Below are 13,574 nucleotides of genomic sequence, written 5' to 3' on the forward strand. Positions count from 1 at the left end.
GGTATGTATTTCTGTGTTTTCCTGGGTCTTGGCATTTGTTTCTATCTCTTCCCCTCTCTTTCCTTCCGTCCTTTGTTTCTCCATCACACTCTCTCCTGACATCTATGTCTTCTTGTATCTTTGCTCTATAATTGCCCCATATAAATCCTAAGGATATATTTTATTGTTCATTGCACATATTAAATAGTTTGATGTGCCCTGCCTCTTAATTTAAAATGCAAAGAACAAGCTGGGCGTGGTGGCTCACACCTGTAATCCCAGCACTTTGGGAGGGTGAATCACCTGAGGTGAAGGTAGGTGAATCACCTGAGGCTGGGAATTCGAGACTAGCCTGACCAACATGGAGAAACCCCATCTCTACTAAAAATACAAAATTAGCTGGGTGTGGTGGCGCATGCCTGTAATCCCAGCTACTCGGGAGGCTGAGGCAGGAGAATTGCTTGAAGCCAGGAGGCAGAGGTTGTGGTGAGCTGAGCTCGCGCCCCTGCACTCCAGCCTGGGCAACAAGAGGGAAACTCTGTTTCAAAATATAATAATGATAATAATAATAATAATAATAATAAATAAAATAAAATACAAAGAACAACATGTTCCATCGCTCCACCTAAATCTCCTATTTTATCGCTCCTTCTCCCTGACCTTTTTTTAGTTTGTTTTTATTTTTGTCAAGTTATACACATACACAATTTTAAGAGTCAAATTGTACTAAAAGGTTAACAATGGTGAAAAGCAATCCCCGCTCTTTCTACTCTTGACCTGCTTCTTGGATTCAACCAACTTCTTCAGTTGTTTCTTCCAGTATATGCCTCCTGGTTTCTTTTCTGCTTTTTTTTTTTTTTTTTTGAGACAGAGTCTTGCTCTGTCACCTAGGCTGGAGTGCAGTGGCATGATCTCAGCTCACTGCAACTTCCGCCTCCTGGGTTCAAGCGATTCTCGTGCCTTAGCCTCCTGAGTAGCTGGGACTACAGGCGCGTGCCACCATGCACGGCTAATTTTTGTATTTTCTGTAGAGATGGGGTTTCACCATGTTGGCCAGACTACCCCCGAACTCCTGACCGCAGGTGAGCCTCCTGCCTCGGCCTCCCAAAGTGCTGAGATTACAGGCATGAGCCCAGCTCCAGTTTCTAAATAACTTGCTTGTACAGCTATTCCTTGATTTTTCTATTTTAGATATGATCTACGATTTCTTAAAACAAGAAATGAGGATTTAACTTTTACATCCCTACACAAAACTCTTTCCCTTCCCCTATCCTCTCAATACAATTATATCATAAAATTTAGAATTCAGTATTTATAATATATATATTTTTTGAGACAGGGCCTCAGTCTTACTCTGTCTCCTAGGCTGGAGTGCAGTGGTACAGTCATAGCTCACTGCAGCCTGCAATTCCTGGACTCAAGCCATCCTCCTGCCTCGGCCTCCAAAGTAGCTGGGATTAGAGGCATGTGCCAGTGTGGGCAACTAATTTTTAAAATTTTTTTTAGAGACAGGGGTCTCGTATGTTGCCCAAACTGGTCTTGAACTCCTGGTCTCAAGTGATTCTCATGCCTCAGCCTCCCAAAGTGCTGGGATTACAGGCATGAGCCACCACTCCAAGCCCCTAAGTGTCCGTTCTTTGCATTCCCTTGGCACTCCGTGTACACCTGCCACTGTTACATCAGTTGTTGTTTGCTGCATAACAAACTTTCTCAGAGTGTAGTGGCTTAAAACAATTTTCATGTATTCTCTCGCAGTTCTGTGGATCAGGAATTCAGGGCATGACGGGATTGGCTTGGCTCTGCTCCACAACGTGTGGGGCCTCAGCTGGAAGACTGGAAGACTGGAGGGCTGACGTTACCTGCAGGCTTCATGGAGGCTGGAGGCTTGGTTTCCCAGATGGCTCACTCACACGGCAGGCAAGTTGGTGCTGGCTATTGGCAGCCGGCCTCAGTTCCTCCTGAGCGGCTCTATAGGTTGCGTGGATGTCCTCATGATGCGGCAGCTGGCTTGCCCCCGGAGTGGGGGCTCTGTGAGAGAGCAAGGCAGAAGCACAATGTCTTTTATGACCTAGCCCCAGAAATCACACACTGTCATTTCCATCACATTCAGTTTATTAAAAGCAAGTCCCAGCCGGGTGTGGTGGCTCATGCCTGTAATCCCAGCACTTTGGGAGGCCGAGGCAGGCGGATCACTTGAGGTTAGCAGTTTTAGACCAGCCTGACCAACATAGAAAAGCCCCATCTCTACTAAAAATACAAAATTAGACAGGCAGCAGGGCGTGGTGGCTCACACCTGTAATCCCAACACTTTGGGAGGCCAAGGGAGGTAGATCACAAGGTCAGGAGTTCAAGACTAGCCTGGCCAAGATAGTGAAACCCTGTCTGTATTAAAAATACAAAAATTAGCCGGGTATGGTGGTGGGTGCCTGTAATCCCAGCTACTCTGGAGGCTGAGGCAGGAGAATCGCTAGAACCCGGGAGGCAGAGGTTGCAGTGAGCCGAGATCACTCTACTGCCCTCTGGCCTGGGCAACAGAGTGAGACTCCATCTCAAAAAAAAAAAAAAAAAAAAAAAATTAGCCAGGCGTAGTGGCACATGCCTGTAATCCCAGCTACTCTAGAGGCTAAGGCAGGAGAATCACTTGAACCCGGGAGGTGGAGGTTGCAGTGAGCCAAGATCACGCCACTGCACTCCAGCCTGGGCAACAAAGAGAGACTCTGTCTCCAAAAAAAAAAAAAAAAAAAAAAAAAAAAATTATTTTCACTTTTTCTGGCCAGGAACCTTGCTAGATGCTATAGGTCCAGAAATTAAAAACTGCCCTGCTCTTGAGAAAATAGCAGTTTAGGCCACGTGTGGTGGCTCATGCCTGAAATTCTAGTGCTTTGGGAGGCCGAGGTGGGAAGATTGCTTGAGGCCAGGAGTTCGAGATCAGCCTGGGTAACAGAGTGAGATTCTATGTCTACCAAAAATAAAAAAAAAAATTAACCAGGCATGGTGGTGCAAACTTGTAGTCTCAGCTGTTTGGGAGGCTGAAATGGAGGATCACTTGAACCCAGGAGTTGGAGGCTGCAGTGAACTACAGTCATACCACTGCACTCCAGCCTGGGTGACAGAATAAGACCCTGTCTCTAAAAACAAAACAAAACAAAACAAAACAAAAAAAACAAAAAAAAAAGAAAGAAAGAAAGAGAAGAAAGAAAAGAAATGAGTGTAGAAAGGGATCCTTTAAGATGAAATCGATGCCTCCTCATGGAGTTCTGAGCCCTCAGAAGTGGAAGTCAACTGGAGTGTGCAATTTTCTATCTTTCAGCTAACCCAACAGTTTCTACCTCACCCTCCTGCCTTCCTAGGATTCTGTGCACACACCCACCAGAGTGTTATCACATTGCAAGACAGAACCCGATTGTCTCCTTTATCTCCTCTACCAGACTTTGTGCTCCATCAGTTGAAGAGTAGGATGAAAAAAAAAAAAGGTTATATGAAGATGATGGAATTATAATCAGGCCTTGAAGAATGGAGACAATTCCAGCCATTGTTGCAGATGTGGAGGCTGAAGGACATTCCAATTTGAAGAAACAGAGTAAGTAAAGGCGGGGTGGGGCCAGATCAAAGAAGACATGCAGGCCAGGCACAGTGGCTCCTGTCTGTAATCCCAGCACTTTGGGAGGCCGAGGCAGGCGGATCACTTGAGGTTAGCAGTTTGAGACCAGCCTGGCCAACATGGAGAAACCATGTCTCTACTAAAAATACAAAAATTAGCCGGGCGCGGTGGCTCACGCTTGTAGTCCCAGCACTTTGGGAGGCCGAGGCGTGTGGATCACGAGGTCAGGAGATCGAGACTCTCCTGGCCAAAATGGTGAAACCCCGTCTCTACCAAAAATACAAAAATTAGCTGGGTGCAGTGGCAGGCGCCTGTAATCCCAGCTACTAAGGAGGCTGTGGCAGGAGAATCCCTTGAACCGGGGAGTCGCAAGTTGCAGTGAGCCGAGATCGCGCCACTGCGCTCCAGCCTGAGACAGAGCGAGACTTTGTCTCAAAAAATAAATAAATAGATAAATAAATAAGTAAATAAATAAATAAATAAATGGGTTGTTGATTTGAGATCTTTCTTCTTTTTCACTGTAGGCATTTACAACTATAAATATCCTTCAAAATATTGCTTTAGCTAAATCCTTTAAGTTTTTGGTATATCATTCAGTTTCATTTATCTCCAAGTAGTTTCTAATTTCTCTTGTGATTTCTTTTTTTTTTTTTTTTTGGAGATGGAGTCTCACTCTGTCACCCACCCAGGCTGGAGTTCAGTGGCGCGATCCCTGCTCGCTGCAACGTCTGCCTCCTGAGTTAGAGCTATTCTCCTGTCTCACCCTCCCAGGTAGCTGGGATTACAGGCATGCACCACCACGCCCAGCCAATTTTGTATATTTAGTAGAGACGGGGTTTCACTATGTTAGCCAGGCTGATTTCGAACTCCCGACCTCAGGTGATGTGCCCACCTCGGTCTCCCAAAGTGCTGGGATTACAGGTGTGAGCCACCGTGTCTGGCCGTGATTTCTTCTTTGACCTATGAGTTACTTAGGACTGCGTTTAATTTCCACATAGTTTTAAATTTCTCAAATTTCTATTATTGATTTATTTTATATTTTATCTTATTTATTTTGAGACAGAGTCTCGCTCTGTCATCCAGGCTGGAGTGCCATGGCACAATCTCAGTTCACTGAGGTTCACTGCAAACTCTACCTTCAAGGTTCAAGCGATTCTTGTGCCTCAGCCTCCCAAGTAGTTGAGATTACAGGCGTATGCCACCTTGCCTGGCTAATGTTTTGTATTTCTAGTAGAGACGAGGTTTCCTCATGTTGGCCAGGCTAGCCTTGAACTCCTGGCCTCAAGTGATCCTCCCGCCTCGGTCTCCCAAAATTTTGTGATTACAGGTGTGAGCCACTGCGCCTGGGCTCTATTATTGATTTCTAATTTTGTTTTATTATGGTTAGAGAACGTACTGTGTATGATTTCAATATTTTTAAATATATTGAGACTTATTTTATGGCCTAACATATAGTTTATTCTGGAGAGTGTCCTTGCGGACTTCAGAAGAATATAGATTATGCAGTTGGCGGGTTGAATATTTTATAGATATCTGTTAGGTCTGGTCAGTTTATACTGTTGTTCAAGTCTTCTATTTCCTTGTTGATCTTCTGCCTAATGGCGTCTCCATTATTGAAACGGGGTATGGAAGTCTCCTATTATTATTACTGACTTGGGCTCTGACATTCAGAGTCTAAAAATGATTAGCCAGCCTAATGAAATCCCCACTGCTTAGGAAGGTAACAGTGAGAGAGAGAAAAGGATGCCATACAGGAGGCTATGTGGGTCATGAAAGATGGAAGAGACAGTGGCCAGTTCCCAGCCAAACTAAAATTCTTAGATTTTCAGTTCCAGCCCACCTATATCCTTATGGTATGTCCAAGCCCTTTTTTTCCCCTAAAATTTGCAGTTAGCTCTTGTTTCTTGCAAATGAAATACCAAACTACTCTAACAAGCGCAGAATTCTATTCCAGGAGCGGGGTTGCAAGCAACAGAATCTCCAAAGAGGCATGGAATCTTCATAGTAACACAGTGGAGAGGGAGTCAGAGATGATCTCCATGTCCCTGAATGGGAGGTTAGAAGTCCATGGATTGATAAAACAGTTCATAAAGTCTTAGTATTCAGATACTATGTCCTTTGAAAGTAAAGTTTTGGGCTGGGCGCATTGGCTCACGCCTGTAATCCCAGCACTTTGGGAGGCTGAGGTGGGCAGATCACAAGGTCAAAAGATCAAGACTATCCTGACCAACACGGTGAAACCCCATCTCTACTAAAAATATAGAAATTAGCCGTGCGTGGTGGTGCGTGCCTGTAGTCCCAGCTACTCCGGAGGCTGAGGCAGGAGAATTGCTGGAACCCGGGAGGTAGAGGTTGCAGTGAGCCGACATCGTGCCACTGTACTCCAGCCTGGAGACAGTAAGACTCCATCTGAAAAAAAAAAAAAAAAGGTAAAGCTTTGGTGGATTTTATTGCTGCTTCTCTAGAGCGCATTAGAACCACCTGGAAAACTTTAAAAAGCATGGATGTCCAGGTTGTATCCCAGAGGTTCTGATTTAATTGTTCTGGGGCAGGGCCAGGGCAGCAAGATTTTTCATATCTCCCTGGTTGACCCTAACCTACATCAAAGTTGAGAAGCACTGCTGCAGAGACATTCTAAAGAAATAAGGAGGATAAAGATGGAGTTACATGGACATTTTTCAAAACATTATGTGATTTACCTTAAGAAGGGACACATTTTTTTATGACAGTGAGCTAAAGAGTTGAAAAATAAGAAAAAAGGACAGGCGTGATGGCTCAGGCCTGTAATCCCAGCACTTAGGGAGGCTGAGTGGTGAGGATTGCTTGAGGCCAGGAGCTTGAGATCAGGCTGGGCAACATAGTGAGACTCTAGAACTACAGTTTGTTTTTTTTTTTTTTCCGATTAGCTGGGCGTAGTGGCACTCACCTGTGGTCCCAGCTACTCAAGAGGCTAAGGTGGGAGGGTCACTTGAGCCTGGGAGATCAAGGCTGCAGTGAGCCATGATCATGCCACTGCACTCCAGCCTGGGCGACAGAGTGAGACCTTGTCAAAAAAAAAAAAAAAAAAGGAGAAAGAAAGAGAGAGAGAGAAGAAGGAAGGAAGGAAGGAAAGAAGGAAGGAAATGAAAAAAAAAAAGGAGGAACTAGGATGACTGGGTAGAATCAGAAAACAACATTCAGCCGGGCACAGTGGCTCATGCCTGTAATCCCAGCACTTTGGGAGGCCTAGGCAGGTACACCACCTGAGGTCAGGGGTTTGGGACCAGAATGGCCAACATGGTGAAACCCCGTCTCTACTAAAAATACAAAAATTAGCTGGGCATGGTGGCGTGCACCTGTAATCCCAGCTACTTGGGAGGCTGAGGCAGGAGAATCGCTTGAACCAGGGAGGTGGAGGTTGCACTAAGCCGAGATGGCACCACTGCACTCCAGCCTGGGCAACAGAGCAAGACTCCATCTCAAAAAAAAAAAAGGAAAGAAAACAACATTCAAGGCCATTCTGTATACCAGCAAAAAGAAACACATCTTTGTTGTTGTTTTGACTTTTTTTTGACAGAGTCTAACTCGTTCACCCAGGCTGGAGTTCAGTGGCACCATCACAGCTCACTGCAGCCTCTACCTCCTGGGCTCAAGGGATCCTTCCACCTCAGCCCCCAAAGTAGCGGGGAATACAGGCACACGTCACCATGCCTGGCTAATTTTTTTATTTCTTTGTAGAGTCGAGATCTTGTTATGTTGCCTAGGCTGGTCTTGAACTGCTGGCCTCTGGCGATCCTCCCACCTTGGCATCTAAAAGTGCTGGGTACTTTGGGACATGAGCCACTGTACCTTACCAAAAAACACATTTACTACTGTCAGCCAGGGATTGGAAAAGACTAAAAATTAGATCTCTAAAGTGAATATTGACTACATTCAACTTATGTTGAGTGTTGGGTTTCCCAGTGTTTATTTATTTATTTATTTATTTATTGAGACAGAGTCTCACCTTATCACCCAGGCTGGAGTGCAGTGGCACGATCTCAGCTCACTGCAACCTCCACCTCCCAGGTGCAAGCGATTCTCCTGCCTCAGACTCCTGAGTAGCTGGGATTACAGACTTGTGCCACCACGCCTGGCTAATTTTTGTATTTTCAGTAGAGACATGGTTTCACCATGTTGGCCAGGCTGGTCTCGAACTCCTGACCTCAAGTGATCTGCCCACCTCAGCCTCTCAAACTGCTGGGATTACTGGCGTGAGACACTGCGTCCAGCCCAGTGTTCATTTATTTTTACGCATCATAATCAACAGGTATGATATAGAGTATTTATATATTTAAAAATATATTATAAAATTTACCTGCCAAATATTTTATAATAAAAAAAGATACTGTAGGCCGGGCACGGTGGCTCATGCCTGTAATCCCAACACTTTGGGAGGCTGAGGTGGGTGGATCACGAGGTCAGGAGATCGAGACCATCCTGGCTAACATGGTGAAACCCTGTCTCTACTAAAAATACAAAAAATTAGCTGGGCGTGGTGGCGGGCGCCTGTAGTCCCAGCTACTTGGGAGGCTGAGGCAAGAAAATGGCATTAACCCAGGAGGCGGAGTTTGCAGCGAGCCGAGATTGCGCCACTGCACCACAGCCTGGGCGACAGCACAAGACTCTGTCTCAAAAAAAAAAAAAAAGATAATGTAAATTGACAAATCACAGCATTTGCTAAGTTCACAACTGTGCTGGCTTTCTGTAGTTAACATTAAGATTTTGATTATCAAAGACTGAAATCCTGGAGGTTGGAAGAGCAATATCTTGAGGGCATGGGGCTTCCTAGTCCCCTGGGTCCCTCCAAGTAATTTCTCTGGTATTCATGATTGCTAAGCAAATGTGATGAGTCACTTCCTAATGAGGAACATCTGATCACAGGAATTTGGAAATATCATGAAACCATGGATGGTGTGCAAAATCCAAGTAGGGAAAAGAGGAATTAGAGGCTAATTTTCTAGGGAGCTGTTACAGGAGTAACTATGTGGACTCGAATCCTGTGGGGTTGTAATCAAGGAGGACAGACCAAATCAAGGATAGAACATTCATTTCCTTCCTCCCTCTTCCCTCCCTTCATTTCTCTTTGTCTCTCTCCCTCTCTCCACCCCATTCCCTCATTTCCCTTCTCCTGTACATGGCCTGGTTGATCATACTTTTTTTTTTTTTTGAGACGGAATCTCGCCTTGTCACCCAGGCTAGAATGCAGTGGAATAATCTCAGCTCACTGCAACCTCTACCTCCCGGGTTCAAGCGATTCTCCTGCCTCAGCCTACCAAGTAGCTGAGATTACAGGCGCATGCCACCATGCCCGGCTAATTTTTATATTTTTAGTAGAGACAGGGTTTTGCCATGTTGACCAGGCTGGTCTTGAACTCCTGACCTCAGGTGATCTGCCCGCCTTGGCCTCCCAAAGTGCTGTGATTATAGACGTAAGCCACCATGCCCTGCCAATACTGGTTGTTGAAATACTGAAAAGCTTTCCTAGCAGTTGGTAAATTGCTGCCAACAGCCTCCTGACTTCCCCACCCCATCCACTTGCCTCCAGGCCCCCAGACCTCCCTCTCCTTATTTTTATTTTTTATTTTTTGAGACGGAGTTTTGCTCTGTCATCCAAGTTGGAGTGCAGTGGCGCGATCTTGGCTCACTGCAACCTCTGCTTCCTGGGTGCAAGAAATTCTCCTGCCTCAGCCTTCTGAGTAGCTGGGATTACAGGTGCACACCACCACGCCTGGCTAGCTTTTTTAGTAGAGATGGGGTTTCACCATGTTGGCTAGGCTGGTCTTGAACTCCTGACCTCAAGTGATCAGCCCACCTCAGCCTCCCAAAGTGCTGTGATTACAAGCATGAGCCACCATGCCGGCCAGACCTCCCTCTCTTTCAGCAACTAAAGAGTTAATCCCCAGCATAGCTGTTGATCTCCAGGAACAGGACTTAGTGCTAAAGTCAGTGTCTGTTCTAAATGGCTGCCGGCCATGTGGTAACCAGCTGTGAAATATTTTGAATATCACCCCTGGCTGTGGCCACAAAAAGGCAAAAGCCAAGTAGGTGTGGTACATTTGCTGCAAGAAATGGCCTAACACACTGAGTTGAGGTTTTGGCTTCTGTTTGAAGTAGTGGCAGGAACAGAGCAGATGGGCGGGCCTGTGTTCAGCTTGGTTTGTAAAGCAAGATAATTCCTTAGCTTAATGAACAAAGATCTAAGTCAAGCCAGCACACTACATAGTCACAGTCCCTCTAGCCTTAACCAACCCTGAGTAAGTTTCTCTCTTTTTTTTTTCTGTAGAGATGGGATCTCACTCTGTTGCCCAGGCTGGTCTCCTCCTGCCTTGGCCTCCCAAAGTGTTGGAATTACAAGCGTGAGCCACCGTGCCTGGCCCTGAATAAGTTTCTTGACCCAGAGTTCCTGAAGAGGAGGATGGGAACCTTGGAGGCTGTTTCTCCAGGCTGGTTAGTACCAAAGATTGACAGGACTTGAAAAATAATGGAGGATTACCTTGGGCTTAATTACGTGGGTACTTGATATGTTGTCTTCAGTTTAGAGAAAGGGTCTCACTCTGTTGCCAACAGTGGAGTACAGAGGCACAACCACAGCTCACCACAGCCTCAAACCCACAGGCACAGATGGGCACAGTGGCTCATGCCTGTAATCCCAGCAGTTTGGGATGCCAACGTGGGTGGACCACCTGAGGTCAAGAGTTCGAGACCAGCCTGACCAACACGGTGAAACCCCGTCCCTACTAAAAAAAAAAAATACAAAAATTAGGGCATGGTGGCGGGCACCTGTATTCCCAGCTACTCGGGAGGCTGAGGCAGGAGAATTGCTTGAACCCAGGAGGCAGAGGTTGCAGTGAGCCGAGATCACACCATTGCACTCCAGCCTGGGCAACAGAGAGACTCTGTCTCAAAACAAATCAAAACAAACAAACCCAAACAAACAAATAAAAAACTGCAGGCACATGCCACTGAACCTGGCTAATTTTTTTTAATTTTTTTAAAAGAGATGGGGTCTCACTATGTGGCCCAGGCTGGTCTCCAACTCCTGGCACCAAGCAATTCTCCCTCCTTAGCCTCCCAAAGTGCTGGGATTATAGGCATGAACCAATGCACCTGGCCTGTGTTTCTGTTTACCTATCCCAGCTATTTATCTTCACCTGGAAGTGGTAGCAGTATCCCTTCACAGGGACCTAGTCCACTTTACCTAGGGACCAGCCATCTAGGTTTGCCTGAAACTGTTATTCGGGCACTGAAAGTTCTGCATCCTAGGAAGCCCCCAGGTCCCTGGCAAACTGGGATGGTCGATCACACTAACTGACTCCTCTGTAGGATGGCATCCTGATCGTCATTGACGATATCATGCTGATTTGCCTTGGACTTGAGGAAGTATCAAAGATCCTCCATGTCTTGTTGAGACATGGATGTAATGGGGTTGTGAGATGTAAGTGGCAGAAAAGCAAGGACCTGCCACATCAGTAGAGTTCTTAGAAAATCATTAGTAATGAATAGTAAATTGTAATGAATATTCATTAGTAATGAATAATAATTAGCAATGAATATTCCTTAGTAATATAAGATCTTCTTCAAAATGTGGGGGATGGGGGGGCAGAGAATGAAGGACAAATTACTGCATTTTATTTATTTTATTTTTTGAGACAGGGTCTTGCTCTGTCACCCAAGCTGGAGTACAGTGGCATGATCATGGCTCACTGCTGCCTCGACCTCCAGGGCTCAAGTGATCCTCCCACCTCAGCCTCCCACCTCAGCCTCTGGAGTACCTGGGACCACAGGTACACACCACCACACCCAGCTAATTTTTATTTCTTTTTAAAAATTATTATTATTATTTTTGTTTGTTTGTTTGAGACAAAGTTTCGCTCTGTCATCCTGGCTGGAGTGCAGTGGCGCGATCTCGGCTCACTGCAAGCTCCACCTCCTGGGTTCACGCCATTCTCCTGCCTTAGCCTCCCGAGTAGCTGGGACTACAGGCGCCTGCCACCACGCCCAGCTAATTTTTTTGTATTTTTAGTAGAGGCAGGGTTTCACCGTGTTAGTCAGGATGGTCTCAATCTCCTGACCTCGTGATCCATCTGCCTCAGCCTCCCAAACTGCTGGGATTACAGGTGTGAGCCACCGCGCCCGGCCTTAAAAATTATTTATTAATTAAAAAATTTTTTTCTTTGCAATCATTTGTCACAGTCATATTATTTTTAAATTATTTGTAGAGATGTGGGTCTCCCTGTGTTGCCCATGCTGGTCTCGGACTCTGGAGCTCAAGTGATCCTGCCTTGGCCTCCCAAAGGGCTGGAATTACAGGAATGAGCCACTGCATCAGGCCAACTTGCTACATTTTATACTTTCAACTAATAAGGAATTCTGGAAGCAGCATCTACCTCTATTTTAGCAGGGCTTTTTTCACTGCAAGAAACAAAAAAGTTCACTCAACAAAGCTCAGGTAAGAGAAAGAGATAGATAAGGGAGACCAGATCTCTTAGAACTAAGTCATAGTGGAATCAGAATTCATGTAGGTTGAAACCCAAGGAAGTTCTGAGTCCAGGAAAACTCTAGGTGCTTCACAATAGGAATTGGCGAATGGGCCGGGCGCGGTGGCTTACAACTGTAATCCCAATGCTTTGGGAGGCTGAGACGGGCAGATCACAAGGCCAAGAGATGGAGACCATCCTGGCTAACGGTGAAACCCCATTTCTACTAAAAATACAAAAAAATTAGCTGGGTGTGGTGGCACGTGCATATAGTCCCAACTACTAGGGAGGCTGAGGCAGGAGAATCGCTTGAACCTGGGAGGCAGAGGTTGCAGTGAGACGAGATCGTGCCACTGCTCTCCAGCCTGGGCAACAGAGCGAGACTCCATCTCAAAAAAAAAAAAAAAGGAATTGGTGAATGTTCCCTCTCCCTCCAAGTGTCAATGTGATTTAGCCACTACCTACCACTTGTTAGTGTTTGTCTCCTTCTACCTGATTCCACATTTCTCACCTAAAAGGCTCAAGAAAGAAAATCTGATTAATTTATCTTTTCATATTTATTTTTTTTTTAAGATGGAGTTTCGCTCTTGTTGCCCAGGCTAGAGTGCAATGGCGCGATCTCAGCTCACTGCAACCTCTGCCTCCCGGGTTCAAGCAATTCTCCTGCCTCATCCTCCTGAGTAGCTGAGATTACAGTCATGCGCCACCACCACCCGGCTAGTTTTGTATTTTTAGCACAGACGGGGTTTCTCCATGTCGGTCAGGCTGGTCTTGAACTCCCAACCTCAGGTGATCTGCCCGCCTTGGCCTCTCAAAGTGCTGGGAATACAGGCATGAGCCACCGCGCCCAGCCTATCTTTTCATTTTTTAAAACTTATGTTTTAGGTTGGGGTTTGTTTTGTTTTGTTTGGAAACAGGGTCTCACTCTGTTGCCCAGGCTGCAGTAGTGCAGTGGCATGATCATGGCTCACTGCAGCCTTCAACTCCTGGGCTCAAACAATCCTCCCACCTCAGCCTCCCTAGTAGCTGGCTACCACACTGGCTAATTATTTTACTTTTTATTTTTTGTAGTGATGGAGTCTTGTGTTGCCCAGCCTGGCGTCTAACTCCTGGCCTCAAGTGATCTTCCTGCCTTGGCCTCCCAAAGTGCTGGAAGTATAGGCATGAGCTACGACGCCCAGCCAAATTTGTGTCTTATTTTTAATAAAGTTGGACGTGGTCGTAATTTAAAGAGTTAAATACTTCCAAAGGCATGTTAGAAAAAGAGAAGATCCTTTTCAACTCTCCTCCATTTTCAGCTCCTCAGAAGTAAGCATTTTTTCAGTTCTTATAGCTGATCCTTTTGTTATTTGGTTTATATTTATATGTCTAAATAATACAGTTATGTCTTTAGCTCGTTTTTTTTCCCCAGTATTACCTATTATCTATTAACTTACTGTGTGGACAATGAGGGTTAGCTCTCTTTCACTTCCCAGTCACACACACACACACACACA

The 13,574-nt window shown here is 45.7% G+C and overlaps 1 long non-coding RNA gene across 1 annotated transcript; it reads left to right on the top strand.

The window, feature by feature from the left end:
- The first annotated feature begins 3,358 nt into the window (after nt 1-3,358).
- On the top strand, nt 3,359-12,021 carry LOC134739918 (uncharacterized). Its single transcript, XR_010127033.1, has 4 exons — nt 3,359-3,559; nt 9,885-10,048; nt 11,255-11,385; nt 11,821-12,021. It is a non-coding gene; the product is annotated as an uncharacterized LOC134739918 (long non-coding RNA).
- The last annotated feature ends 1,553 nt before the right edge of the window (nt 12,022-13,574 follow it).

This window comes from Pongo pygmaeus, chromosome 6, assembly GCF_028885625.2.
Source record: "Pongo pygmaeus isolate AG05252 chromosome 6, NHGRI_mPonPyg2-v2.0_pri, whole genome shotgun sequence".
In the NCBI taxonomy this organism is placed as follows: domain Eukaryota; kingdom Metazoa; phylum Chordata; class Mammalia; order Primates; family Hominidae; genus Pongo; species Pongo pygmaeus.